The sequence below is a fragment of the Citrus sinensis genome, chromosome 7 (assembly GCF_022201045.2).
Source record: "Citrus sinensis cultivar Valencia sweet orange chromosome 7, DVS_A1.0, whole genome shotgun sequence".
Taxonomy (NCBI): domain Eukaryota; kingdom Viridiplantae; phylum Streptophyta; class Magnoliopsida; order Sapindales; family Rutaceae; genus Citrus; species Citrus sinensis.
In genome coordinates, this window is record NC_068562.1 from 14,808,341 (window position 1) to 14,823,834 (window position 15,494).

Below are 15,494 nucleotides of genomic sequence, written 5' to 3' on the forward strand. Positions count from 1 at the left end.
CCACTGATTCCATAAATTACAAATTCACCCTAAAGTTTTATGAATTTACCGAATTGCCCCTGCCGGTCAACGGTGACCGGACTTCAGTCAACGACGACGGGAAGCTTAGGTCTGATATTTCAGACCTCGGTGAGTCCAATGGTGCCGGCGGTGACCTCCCACGCGCGGCAACGGCGGCAAATCAAGCTTCCAAATCCGCGAGCTTTCTAAGTGGCTGATCGTCAACAATCCGACCATTTCAGGTGACGAGGTTGGTCGGAAAATAATGCTGGTGACGTGAGGAGTAGAACCCAACTGGACGTGTGCCCAAGCTCCGGCGAAATCGACGGCGGCGAAAACGGGTCTTGGCCGCGAGTTTCTGAACTCAATCGCCGGCGTTCTGGTCGGTTTCCAGTGATGAGGACGGCTGGGTTATGACGGTCGGCTTCCAAGCTTCAGATCGATACCAAGCTCGGCCGGTGAGGTGGCCGGAATCGCGAGTTATGGCCGGGTCAAGGTCGCGGGTTCCGGGTCGGATCCGGGTCAAACTCAGGTCAACTCTCTCTCTCTCTCTCTCTCTCTCTCTCTTGTCCTTCTCTCTCCTTCCTTTTAAAAAAACAGTTTCCCCCCCCCTCCCTTTCTATATACAAAACCCAAATTCTTCTTCCTTTTTTTTTTTAACTTAAGCTTAATACAAATTAAGCTTATACCGGTCCCGAGACGAAAATAAAATCCGACTACTCGAACTTTTAATCACGATAAATTTATCTCGATTTAATGTCGTGACAAATAAAATTAATATCGAAGAGGATAAATTAAATCACACACTAAAATCAAAGTGCATATGTTACAAGAACTAAATTACACATGAATTGAATAATTTAATGTTTTATTTTCTTTAATCGCATGCACTGCCGAAAAAAATTCCAATATGTGCCATTACACAGTTGGAGGTAGAAATAGGTAGGGTAAATGGTTTTAGTAATTAAGTGTCCTTTAATAAATTATTCTCATTTTTTGCGGTGAGATCTTTTGATTTCCTATTTGTTGCGACTTCTCCTCTAGTTGCCATCGCATTTTTGAGAAATTTTAGAGAATATTACAGGTATTATATCTATTTAATACATGTATGGTCTGTGTGCACTAATTAAATATAACTACAAATTGCATGATAATTTTTAAGGTGCACAAATATCATAAAATAATTAATTAGGTGTAATATTTTTAATGTATTCTAAAAAGTAGAACCTTTCTCTTTGTCTTAATTTGCTACTTCAGTTGCAATCTATTATCTTTCTTCTTTATTGTTATTATAACTCACGAACTTTAAAGTTTGAACTCAAAACCTTAGCTTTAAAATTTGTCCAATATACAAATGTGCGGATGTCTTTATTCTTTTTCTTTTATTTTACAATTTGCTTGCTGGACTTAGTAAATGTAATTACTTAGTAAATTTAATTTTATCATTTTAAATGACCATTTATTTTAAATATAGTATGTATTCGAAAATATATTATATGATATATTAGTAAATTTATATTACTTGTATTACATCTGCCTAAATACTCGCAAAAACCCACAGATAATTATGCTTGTGTCATTACCTTTCCAGATGGGTACATGGACGGAAATATTTATGTACTTTGTGTTTACATATTGAATACAAGTAAATAGATGTTTTCAGTCAATTTCAATTATTACTTTATCTCTTTTTGCCAGCAACGCTTGCTGACATAATTGCCCTTTGCTGTGCTTCTAAAGTTGATATTCTGTCAATTTTTTTTGTAATCATTTTTCTCAGACCATGTTTTAAATATATGTGACAGGTCCATGTTGAACTGAGGAAATGGCTTAAAGACAATGTCAACGCTGAAGTTGCAGCATCAACTAGAATCATCTATAGGGGTATCATTTCACTACTTTATTAGCTATTAATTGTGACCACTATTTAAAATTAATTTTGTGCATGTTGTAATCGTTATTAATATATATGGAGCCGGGCATGGGCTTATTGAAGCTAATGGCTGGTCTTTTTAGAACATTTTCTTGTACAGGCAAAGTAATAAATAGCACCTTACAACTAAACATACAATATTATTACTCCAACCTGTTTATTGAACTTACTTTGGCCTTTTCTGTTTGATATCAAGGAGATATATTCTCATGTATATGCTTCTGAGATAAGCATTCTTTTGCTCTGTTAGGTGCTTAATATTTTTTCTTTTGCAATAATAATTTTAGTTCGATTGGTTCTTAAACAGTTCCAAATATTTAGAAAAATGAAAGTTGCGTAAGGATATAATATACAATGCAAACTATTGAAAATGGATCCAAGAACAGAATTCTCTGCCACTGATATTTTATTCAGCTTAATTAATTAGAGGAGTAATGATAATGTTGTGAACCAGGCCTGCTTTTGTATTCCTCGTTTATAGGTACTAACAGACTCATCGATATTATCAAGTTTCCACTCATCAACATTTTATAATTAGATGTCGTTCATGATTTATCCTATAGGTTCATTTTGTAGTATACCACTCGGTTTAATGCTGAAGCTGTGAAAAACTTTTTGTACACTCTCAAAAATGGCAAGATACCGAAAAAGAAATTTAATTGTAGGTTGTCCACTGAACGACTGACAAGTGTTTGTTATTATTTAGGCATTTCTTCCACTTTTATTTTTGGGGTTGGAACAACAGAATGAGATATATTTTCACAGCTACTTTCAAAATATTTAATGACAAATGCATCATCCAAAAAGAACCAGCGATTTTGAATTAAATTTTTATGGAGCTCTGTTGTTTGGCTGTATTAAAGCTTGATGACCTTCGGAGATATCTAATATATATCTCCAGAATAGGAAACATATTTATCTGTTGTGCTTCTCTATATGTGGTTTGGGGTGGCAGTGGAAATGGGGAGAATATGGTACTGCATTCTATTGTCTCTTTGATATACTTTTTTTTTAAATAATTAATTCATATTAATGCTTGGTGTACTTATTTGTGCTATTTTCTTGTCGGTTCTTGCTTTTGGAATTTCCTTTTGCATTAGAAGGAAGGAGGAAGTTCGTTTTATTATGGGCGAGTTTGGTTATGGCTACTTTTTAGGATGTGTAGGAGAGAAACAAAAGAATATTTGAGGAAAACACGTGAGGATATTTTTGTATATTTAGGAGAAAGTGAGGATCTGGGCTTCTCATTGGGCTTCCATTCCATTTTTTCAAAGTTTAATGAGTCTCCTTTTAATTCTTAGCAACTGGCAAGAAATGGCAGCAGCCTGAGAAGGAGAGTTTTAGCCTTTTCATAGATTTTGTGGAGACTTTCATGTTTATACTCTTGGCTATAGTTTGTGCGCTGTCATATTAGTAATAGAGTTTCAAATCATTTGTCCATGATTTTCACAGGATATGTGCTAGATAGAAATAACCATAATGTTTTGCATGCCTAATTTAAGTTGCATAAAAAACATGGAGTTTTACTTTAATAGATAACTCTTTATATTATAGGGTTGGCTATATTCATTAATGTTGCACATGCAGATTGAGTTTGAATTTGTAATGATTTTGTTGCATCTAAAACTTACGAGTTTTACTGTAGTAGTTAATTCTTTTTAACATTAGTGCTGGGTATATTCAATTGGTGTTGCATATGCATGTTGAGAGAAACTGCTCGTCTTGGGAGTTTTGCTGGGTATTTGTTGAGAATGGGAGTTTATCTACTGGAATTTTACTGAGAATATGGGAGGAGTTCTACATTACAACGTTTGCTAGAATTAGCTTCTTAATTACTTTGGATGTGTTAACTATTGCATACAAGTGTTTTCGGATGATGTTATTAATACAAAGTGTTTTTGGACTTGATAAAATGTATAATTTAATTTTTGGTTCATATTGCATTTATGATTGAATTTCATATACAAGAACGCATAAATTTAAATGAAATATTTCATAATTGCTTTCAATATAAATTTAGATCCTATGACAGAAAATATTAATTATAAATTAAGTCACAAAAAAAATAATTTATGACAGAAAACATCAATCATAAATTCCGTCATAAACTAAGTACTCTACCCACTAAAATTATCCATATGATAATTTACACGTGAAAATCAATTTTCATGTCAAATTTCAAAATTGAAAAAAAAAATTCCTGCCAAAAATTAATTAATATATTCATTTTTTTATGACAGACATATGACATCTAAACATTATCATAAGTTAATGACATTTTTTTTCTATCATAAAAGAGTGACAGGTACATAAATGATGGATAATTTCATTGTCATCCACCCTGCTTTGTGATAGTTTTTTTCCGTCATCTGTTGCCAGTTTTCTTGTAGTGTATTACCCTTCTTAATAACCTCAGATCCCTTGACAATTTTCATCTAACTAGATTCCATCTTAACACTACATCCTATTTGATTAAGCATTTCCAGCGAAATTAAATTCCTTTTCCGATCAGGCACATACCTAACCTGTCTAAGTTCCCTAATGATACCATCATGTAGTTTGAGATTAACATTGCCAATTCCGAAGATCTGACACACAGTACAACCTAAGTCTAGAACTCATTTACCATTTTCTTTGTTGTATGTGGCAATACATTTTCTAGCATGTTTATATCCTCCATCTTCTGCAACAACTGCATCTCCATTTTTATCCTTTTTCTTAAGCTTCCTTTCTGGGTAATCCTTCTTAAAATGCCCCTCTTTATGCATAAGAAACACTTCAAGTTCTTAGGCTTTTCCTTGCTTCTTTTTCTTCCTTCTGGCTTTGCTTTTGCTATTAAACCTTCACTAGAGCCATTTCCAAGGCTTTCTTGCTTCCCTTAAAACTCCTTAGTGCTAAAAGTTGACTTTACCTCATCCAGAGACAATGCATGCCTGCCATACACTAAAGCATCAACAAAATGTTCATAAAACTTGGGCAGAGAGCTTATTGAAAACAATGTTGTATCCTCATCGTTCAATGTTGCACCTATAGTTTCTAGAGTGCCGCACACTTTGTTAAACTCATCAAGATGATCATCAACGGATAAGCCTTCAATTATTTTCAATATGAACATTCTCTTTTTGATGTATAATCGGTTAGCAAGAGATTTTTTCATGTATATGCTCTCTAATTTGGCCCATAGGTCAACAACTTATCGATTCTTTGGCCACTTTCCTTATCACTGAGTCTGCAAAGCTCAAGATTATTGTTTCCCTTGCCTTCCTATCAAATTCAGCAGCCTGTTCAGGGGTCTTTGAAAAGGGAACTTCCTTCTCTTCCTTCTTGGTGACTGGTTTAATAACATCTCCAAGGCCTTGTGTAAGTAATGCCTCCATTTTTACTTTCCACATATTAAAGTCATTTTTACCATTAAGCTTCTCAAGATTGATCTTTGGATTAGCCATATTTGGATCTTGACTCTATAATCCTAGCTCTGATACCACTTATAGTGCTCCGATAACCCAAAATACAGAGCTATCAAAGCACTGCCCAAGATTGAGGTCAAGAACAACCAAATTGCATATGATGATCAGATCAGTCTTTGATACCTTTAATTTTAAACCAGAAACTTCAATCAAGGTTTCTAGGAATCAAAGAAGTAAGAAACTCAACAAACACAGCAAACAACACACAGAAGAAAAAAATTCAATTACGTGGTTCAGTTGTGCTGTAAACACAACCTACTTCCACGGGAGAAGCCACCATAATGAGTATTATTATTGATTCAAGTCAAAATTATAGAGCTTTTACAGAGATGAATACAAGAACAAAGTATCACACTCCACTCTCACTAAGATCTCTCTAGAAAGTTCTCGATTTCATGCATTGAAACCTACTCAACAATCAGCTCAGATATTAGCCGATACGCAACCCAGTTTTCACAGATTACAGCCACGTGTATAATGGCTTTGTAACTGATTTGATTCCCTTCGCACATGCATCCCCACACGCCTCACTAAAGCATGCTTAAAACGATGTTGAATGATGTCGTTCAAAGATATAAGTTGAGCACATGACTCGCTCGTGACTGGTTAAAGCATTATAACCATTTGAAACGCTGTCGTTTAATGACCCCAAGTTTTGAATTCATCAATTAGATCCACACTTCTAATGTTTGTCAAGGGGAAGAAAGCAACAAGGTTGAAGCCAAAACAATATAACCTTTTGCTGAATGACACTACTCTTCGTGATTTGTCGGGAAAAAAAAGAAAAGAGGAAAAAAGAATCATAATGAATGCTAGCTAGTAGCTATTTATGCAACAACGGAAGCAAAGAAGGTAATCAATAATAGATGCATTTTATCACAGTACTATCATATGTACAAATAATAAAGGACAAAGTTCCGACCAAAATTTTATACTCAAAAGCAACCAAAAAAAAATAATACATATATAATAATGAAGAATCCAAGAGAAACAATCGCAATAAAATATTGCAAAAGTCACTGGTGAATTTTTTTTTTAAAAAAAGAGAGGTTTGGAAGAAAATAGCTAAAGTTGAGTTGCGAGGATAAAGAATAAAACGAGTATAGTGGCAAAATGGTTGAATAAAATAAATTAAAAAAAATTTGAGAAAACGACCTTGCCCACGCCTTCAGCTTATGTGCCCACGTTTTTTGTAATTATTTTGTACACAGAAATGGTTTTCTTTTTTGAAACATAGTGCATCCTGCACAATAATGTTAGAGCTAACCATATGTTGGAATTTGGATGAAAATCAATAATAATACTCATTATGGTGGCTTCTCCCGTGGAAGTAGGTTGTGTTTACAGCACAACTGAACCACGTAATTGAGTTTTTTTCTTCTGTGTGTTGTTTTCTGTGTTTGTTGAGTTTCTTACTTCTTTGATTCCTAGAAACCTTAATTGAAGTTTCTTGTTTAAAATTAAAGGTATCAAAGATTGATCTGATCATCATATGTAATGGCTCAGTCAGTCTTGAGTCATTTTATTGTAGGTGTCTTATAGTGCTATATTAAAGAACAAAGCACTTGTAAGAGAAAATGCATCCCTCGCACAACAAACTCTATTTTTCATGTTCTACAGTTCCTTACCCATTTAAAGAACGCATAAATTGATATAATAAACTTAAAACGTACCTGAAAGAGTAAAATCTGCACTTAAACTCCACATACCTGAAGTCCCTAATAGAGAGATTTAACTTATATTAGTTCCATTGTGTTCGCACAAAGAATTGCTTTTGTACATTTAACTTGCTTCCTCACTTCAGCTATAGCCTTGGCAGACTTCCTCACTTCAGATTTAATTTGTTTATTGAACTCATCTGCAAAGTATTCAACCAACAATAATTCCATATTCTGACTGCCAAGTTCTGCATCTCATCTAATATCCTTAACCTGCAAAATTGTCAAATATCAACTAGCATCAAAAAGTAATTAGATATGCAGAACATAACAAGTGGCACATAAAGATTGTATGGAGCACCGATGAAGTGAAGAAAAATAATGCTACGGGAATAATAACCACTCAACTCATATTGCATGCTTATATCCCAAGATTATTTAGTCAAAGGGTACAAATACTTACAAATAGCTTATGAATCCATCATAATGGCTATCAAATACTATTGTTCTAACTATGGTATCAGAGGCTTCCAATTCATATGATTGCAGCTCTCTAAATCGCTAGATTTCCGCTTACGAGCCCCCGCTAGCCTCATTCCTGTAATGAAATTACAAAATCATTTATCGTTTCCAATTCACCTTCTCTTAATCTAATAAATAAACATATAGGTTCTTGCAAGCTAATTACAAGTTTTAAATCTTTTCAAAAAAAAAAACTACGAGTTTTAAGAAAGAATTACCTACTGTGTCGGTTGATTCGATCCGCACAAGAACAAATCAAAGTGTCGCGAGATTTGTTCTGATTTGATATATACCTTAACTTTCAGCACCGTTAACTTTCGATTGCACTTTGCCGCGATGATTATAATTTCGCCGTCGATTGCCCGAAAGTGAAAGGCCATATTCATGTTCTAATCACTAGAGGTTTTTAATTCCCACAAAAATTGCAATCCTCTAATTCTAATTTTACGTCTTCATTGCTGTCTCGAGATCAATTTTCTGCAGAAATCAGTGAAACTCTAATCAATTCTAAGAAATTTCTGGAATCTACGCTCACTGAAATGCTATAAGATTAGTACTCAACCAGCTGCAACGGTTGCTAGTCACCGCATCAATTATCCAATAATTAATTTCAGCCGTTAGATTGAATAAGCAAGCATCCAACGACTTTGTTAAATAAGGATAAAAACTATGGTACGATACTGCAGTTGCAACATAGATGGATCCCACAAACAAATAAATATCAATTTTCTTGAGATTTCTTTTAATAAAAGAAGGAGGCAGAGGAGAAAATCATAAAAGCATCTGGCGCGAATTGTTGATGAAGAAGATGACGAAAGATTTATGATTTGGGTATTAACTAACTTCCTTATATATATGTATGTCTAATTTTTTAGTCCTAATATTGATTGGCTAGTTGTTTCTGACATTTTTTCCCACATAACTAATTCTTCTTGTAAGGAAAGAAATCTAATAATATTGTCATCTTTATCCTTATTTAGTTATGGAATAAAAGAGTTCAATTTTTCTCTATAATTTATAATTTATTATTAAATTAATTTAATCACTAAGGGTATATAAATTATTTAACTTCATTCATATTTTCAAAATATTTAAATTTTATAACTAACATCAAAATTATAAGTAAAATGATCAAATGACATATAAAGTTAATATCATTATAACTGTAGAAGCATTTGAACCTATTTTTAAAACATGAGAGACAATTTCGTTTAATTTTTTCTAAATAATAAGAACAGTCCTCATTTTTCTGTTTTAAAGAATGTCTTTTGTGAATGTGTGGTCTTCTGTAAAATTGAAATTGTAATCCGTTATCTAAAAAACGCAATGAATATTTTAAATAAGCTACTTGAAAATTTTAAAACGCAATGAAAATTTTTCAGATTCTGGCGAAATAGAAACTTTGTCCAATTGCTTCTCAGATTTGAAAAGTGCAGGCAACGGACAGCTACTTGTCCTCAATAATTCATAGGAGCGACGTCGGTTTGATACCTCCTAAAATTATTTCGATTATAAGGGGAAAAAATACGGAATTGAAAGTATATTATATTTGAGCTGTTTTCGGAATGATTTGAGTGCTCTCTAGAAGGAACTAGAGTGCTCTAGCGATTGCACAGCTTTATTTATTTTACTTTTTCTCTTTTCGCTTTTAAATGTTAAAAAATCTATGCGGCGTGGGCCGTATTTCCGCAATTTATTATTTAATCAAATTGTAAAGTGATCGTTAGATCTAATCCAATGGCCAAAAATACTCTCTTGTATTATAACTATAATTCAAGCTCATAATTTAATAATAATATTAAATTATCAACTCGTACAAATTAATAACTTTTGTAAATTTCAACAAATTTTAGATTTTAGATTAGAACACACATATATGTACACACACATATATATTAAACAATAAACACAGACAAAAATTAATGCTATTTTATACAACATAAATGGCCCCTGTTCCAAATTAAAATATTGGCATTAATTGCATTTGGCAAGGACAGACAATGAATAACTTGTTTTCAATAATTAACAAGATGAAAGGGGATCCAAACACAGGTTGAATGACATCTCTTACCTTTTTGTAAATGACGACTTTTCTCTAATTGGCACTTGCAGTAGTTAAATTTTAAAGGGGCCGATAGCTCTCTACTAAGTATTAATTTGTCAAAATCTGAAGAATCATGACTTTTTTTTTTAATGAGATCTTCTTATTTTTAATTTTTACTTTCAAACTTCTATATAGGGCTATCCATGATATTATATTTTAAGCTGAAACTTTTTCGAATGCTAAATTACGGACAACACAACTGAATAAATATGTCGATATCTATTTAAACTTTAAATTTTTCAAATAGGGTGTCACTGATGTTATTTGATGAAAATACAGTCAGATCACACTTATAATTATACCATTGAAAACCGAAAGCGAAGGGAAAATTTTTTCATGACTAAATTATAGATCCTCAGTCTCATTAGTTTTTCACTATCGTCAAGCAAGCTCTTATTAGCTTGCAAAGGGCATTAAACCCTTCATCAACACTTTTTCAAAGACCAATTTTGTCATAAAACAAGCATAAAAAAATAAATCTAATTGGTTAAAATAATTATAAATAAATTATTTAAAAAATAAAAAGAATTAAATTTTAAATGAATTATAATTTTTTTTTATTCTTTATTTTGTATTTATTAATTTAATTATAGAATAAGTTCATTTAATGTTTATATTTTTAAATTTTAATTATACTTTATAATAAATATTGAAAATTTAACATCAATGGGAGAACTTGTCCTAATAAAAAATAATTTCCTTTATCTTTAGAATTTTATATCAAACCTAGAAATAGTAGGAAAGCCCATATGGGCAATGCGAACCAAGCTTTGTCCTACTCGAGAGTGAGGCGAGCCAGATCCAGGCTTCAGTAGTACATTTGATAAGCCTGGGCATGGGAAGCCCTAATTTTATTGAAAAAGTTTTAAAATATTAATTATATTGAATAATTATATTTACTTATCCACCTCTTACATATGTTAGGAATTTTAAACCTTTAGCTTCAACTTTTCAAGCCTAATTTTATTATAATAAAATTTTAAAAATTATAAATTTATCAAAAAAATTAAAAAAAAATTAAAAAAAATTAAAAAATACAAACTCTTGGCTTTCTATGCCCAGATCAAATAGTCCTTAGTCATTACACTCCCCTCTCCCTCCAATTCCTCTCCTTAATTCTTCTTTCCTTTCCTTTTTATTTTTCCTCTCATTTATTCAAACCAAGCACTACCATAAAATATTAACCCAAATTTTGTTAGAATTTTAGTATATCACCCAACAACCATCTATAATTTTAGTATGTTAGATAGTGTAGAGGAAAAGAAATTCCATATTAGACAAAATTGAAAAATAAAATATTAGTTAAAAAATATTCTCAAATTTGCATCGATTTGTGCATAGTAGTGACCGCCTTCTCAATTGCTTCCAACCATTGATTAGAGAGATCCTTGAGTAGCAGCAAAGTGTTTACCCTTTTGGTGCAATTTATTATTTATACCCCAAATTAAAATCCTTGATATAAAAAGGAAAACTCTAAGTTACATTTCATGTAACTTACACTCACGATATAAAAAGATATTGTTCTTTCACAAAAGAAAAAAGGGTCAAAATGTAGAAAGAAATTTCTCTCTTTAATTTTGAGAGAAATTTTTTTCTATTGTTAGTTGTTTATAGTAGTAATAAAGACACCCATATATCAAGTGCAGATTGAATTTGAGTCATAACTTGAAAAATCGTTGGTGATAGATCATGATCTAATAAGATCATCGATGACAGATCATAATCTAATAAGATTAGTGGTGAAGGATTGTGACTTCAAAGGCTAAATTACTTAGTTAAATTACTTCTACGAGAAAGTAAAGGTATGATTTCTAGATTATGATAATTTCATATAATGTATGGGAACTTCAATCTAAATATTTATAATATAAAACTATTTTTAACCAACAATTCCTACATATAGTTTGATGAAATCATATATAGAGATGATATAATTATTTCAAAGTAAGTTTATTTTCAAAAAACTATTATCCATTTACTAAGTTCACAAAGTTTCATACTCATTCTATTTTTCTATATTCTTCATCCCCCCCAGCCCAAAACCTAAACAAGAGATTCGCAGGCACACGAGAGACCTAGTGATAAGAGATATTTTGAGTTATTCCCACTTGATGGTCCTAGGATTGACATATGTTATTATTATGACATTTTGGATTGTATAACTATATTTTGATTAGATGATTAAGGATGATTAATGTATGTTGACATTAGAATGGTTGGGTGATATTTGGTGTTATAGTTGAGGAGATTGATTGATGAATTTGGTTGAATAATGAACTATTTCAGAAGTGTTTATTTTATACATTTGCGGCTTTGGAAAAGTTATAAATGTAGGGGAAACTTTGCCCCATTTTTTCGGCAAATTCATATTAATTAGTTTATTACTAGTCAAGTTAGATGATAAATAGACAAATTCACCTTTAGAATTCGAGCGGGTCGTTTCATCTAATTCTTTTATCTTTATCTAGGATTGTAGTGTCCAAAAATTAAGTAAATAATTATTAGTATTAATTTGATTGGATTATTATGGTTATTGATTTATTTTCATATTTCATTGTTAAATTTTTTTATTATGTCATTCACTATAAGAAAAATAATAATAGATGACTGACACTTTATGATAAAAATCGCTATATCATAAGAGTATGACAGGGTTGTGATAAAATTATTGTCTATCAAATGATTAATGATGTACTTGTGATATAATTTGTGTTTATTGAGAATTTATGATAGGATAGTGATAAAAATATACTCTATCAAAAACTTTGTGATAGAATTTTAACATTGACCGTGTTTGACCAAATTTTAAATTAATATTTTATTAAAATAAAAATAAAATCAAAACAGGGCTTTTAGACTAAGACATAAAATTTTCTCATGTCACGGAACTCACTTAGTCTGTTAGTTAGTCACTTATTGCTCACCACATAACGCATGCCACTCATCAACTAACACTGTGAAATCAATGCCACTATGATTTCAGTATTCAAATAGTGTTCTTGCTGTCGTTAGAACACTGATGACAACTACGATGACGAAGCACGCGCAAAACTAGGCCACAAGTCTCACCAAGTTACGCTTCCATGTCACCACAACTCCACATCACTGTCACTCAAAGCCAGGCCAAGCCGCCGCTGCTCTGAGGTAAATTTTCCGTTCATAGGACTTGCATTGCTTTTCATCATAGAAGATCGAGTAAATTCATTTTCGTATGTGTTGATTTTTGTTTTGAGATTGTGATAGCGATTTCCGTTTTGATGGATTTGAATTTAGATTCTCAGAGAAATACGTGAGATTGTAAATAGATTTTAAATTGATTAAGTTGTTAGGTCTTCTAAATTTTGTCAATTTTTTCCTTTTTTTTCTGATTTTTGGGCTGGATTCATGGTTATTTCTCAAATTATCTCTACTGACATGCTAAAGCTTAAGCTATTAAATGTTCATGTACATTCAAGTGCTTATGTCTATGCCGAATGCATCTTGAACGTATGAACTTTGCATTTTGATGATATTATTCAGCAGTCTTTTCTTTATTGGGGCTAATATTGGTATTTTCTGGACTGAAAAAAAATTAGACGAAATAATAGTTTCTAACGAAGCCTACTAGGTGTTTGATGGAATGCATTAAAGAAAAAAAATTGCCTTAGTTTTTATTTTGTGGCATATTCTGTTGAATCTTTCATTTTAATTTTTAGTTTTTGTAGGTTGAACATACATCTTTGATAAAGTGACTACATGAAAAGGTTTTTAATTAACACTTTCATAAGTGGATTGTAATTGTCATGTTATCTATGCAACATGTCCAGAGATTAACTTTGTTATTTGGCCCCAAAACTGCAAGGAATTAGAATACGGCAACTAACATTTGTAAGGTAATCTAATGTCTCTGTTTATACCTGGAGCTCATATTATAAGTAAGCTAGTTGATTTGTTTTGTGTCTTATTATTCTTGTATTCTATATTCGATATATGTAGTTATTGCAGGAACTTATTAACTTGGATTTGGCTTTGGATTTTTATATGGAATAACTTTTTGTCCTCTTTATTTCACTTCTTTAAACACCTGTCTCTTCCTTTTGCACATATGTTTAACACTCTTTTTCTATTCAATGATACCCAAAAATAATTGATATTATCTAAGTATTTGAAATTTTATCTCAAGAATTATAATTGTACTAGAAATTAAAAATTGAGTAGCTTTTTTAAGCAAAGATGTTGACAGTGTTTGTTTTAGCCAAAAGAATAATCAGTGCTTTGGAAGAAAGAGGAAAAACATTGTTTCTGTGGTTTATATTTTCTAGAGCGTATTTACAAAAACTTGCTAATGGTAACGACATTCGCTGGAGTTGTTTTTGGGTTCTTTGTAGGAGTATTACAAAGGTATTCACTGAAAAAGCATATAATAGACAGTTAAGCTGTTGTAAAAGGGTATTCACTGAATAAGATAAGAGACCCAGCTTTCTGTCTTGTTCTTGCATCTCAGTTTTCAGACAATTGTAAACTATTTTCTGTAACTCCCTGGTCTTCATTGTGCCTTTGGGTAACTCTTTTCTAATTTGTTGCATTAAATATTATGGGTTCACTTAATCATTTAAATTTAGTAGTTTATGAGTTATGTTAGGTGACATAGAAAACAAGTGTGGTTTCTTAAGCTATTTGGAATATTTTAATTGCTACTGCTTCACTGTTATTGTAAAGATGTTTACCTTAATTCTTCATTGGGTGCATCATATTCATGACCCCTTATTCTCTTTTGAAACTGCAAAATGATTCAAGCTGCCAAAGTTTTTTAAGTATTTTGAGAATGAACTTGGAGCAACTGTGATATTTGGATTATTTGCAATATCTTGGGTCATTCTACGATTAATATTCTTCCTCTTTTGGGTCATCAAATGTACAAGTTTTTCCTGCATGATAAATGATTTGATGCCACCTTATTTGGTCGTCTAGCAGTTTCTTTGGCTTATTTGCTTTTTTGATTTGCATTTTCCAACTATGATCTTTAGTTCTACTTGAACTTATCATATATACTTTCATTTACTACTTGTTCAATACAATGTTGCCGACGCTCTTTGTGGTCCAGATATGCTGGTGGGTTCTCATATCCTCAATGATCTGGAGACAGCTGAAAAGTGGTCAACTTAGGGAAGATATAAGATCTGGTAAGCATTTTGATGCTTCCATTATCAGTTTGATTCATTTAGTGTCATCAATTATTCCCAGTAGTCTTTCTCCCTCTGTGGAAATAATCATTGTTTTTGCTTTGATAGTTTGCAGGAAACTTGATCCCATATAATAGTTTTGCTAGAACTTAATTAGTTATATTCACATGTGCCTAAGCCTTAGCCATATTTAAGTTCTTGTTTCAAAACCTAGATAAAATGAACTTATAATTGGATATTAATTGTAAATCAAACAAAAGGGTAAAGGAATTAATTAGTTATATTCACATATGCCTAAGCTTTGAAGGAAAGTTAGCTGCCTTTATGGGTACCCTTTTGGTTCCACATTTTATTGCCGCAAAGAATTAATTAAAGTTACATCAGAAACTTGAAAGTTTTACTTTAATAGATAATTCTTTACAATGATACTATTGGCTTTAGTCAATTGGTGTTGCACCTGCAGGTTGAGAGAAACTGCTGGACTTAATAGGAATTTATCTACTGGAATTTCACTGAGAATATGGGAGAAGTCTTGCACTACAAGATTTGACGGCTTCATAGCTTGTAAAATTTAAAGCATTTGCTGGAGTTAATTGTTGGATACAAGTGTTTTTGGATGGTGTTATTAATATAAAGTGTTTTTAGACT

The 15,494-nt window shown here is 31.9% G+C and overlaps 2 protein-coding genes across 2 annotated transcripts in view; one reads left to right on the top strand and one right to left on the bottom strand.

Moving 5' to 3' along the window:
- The window catches only part of LOC107175307 (probable disease resistance protein At5g43730), a 101,636-nt gene extending 95,425 nt beyond the window's left edge, over positions 1 to 6,211 (bottom strand). The window contains exon 1 of the mRNA XM_052444231.1: positions 6,137 to 6,211. The gene's annotated coding sequence lies outside the window, so the exon portion shown is untranslated. The remainder of the gene's footprint in view (positions 1 to 6,136) is intronic.
- Positions 1 to 15,494, top strand: part of LOC102628173 (ceramide synthase LOH2-like) — a 113,692-nt gene extending 98,198 nt beyond the window's left edge. Inside the window, exon 6 of the transcript XR_008056439.1 lies at positions 15,436 to 15,494. The gene's annotated coding sequence lies outside the window, so the exon portion shown is untranslated. The remainder of the gene's footprint in view (positions 1 to 15,435) is intronic.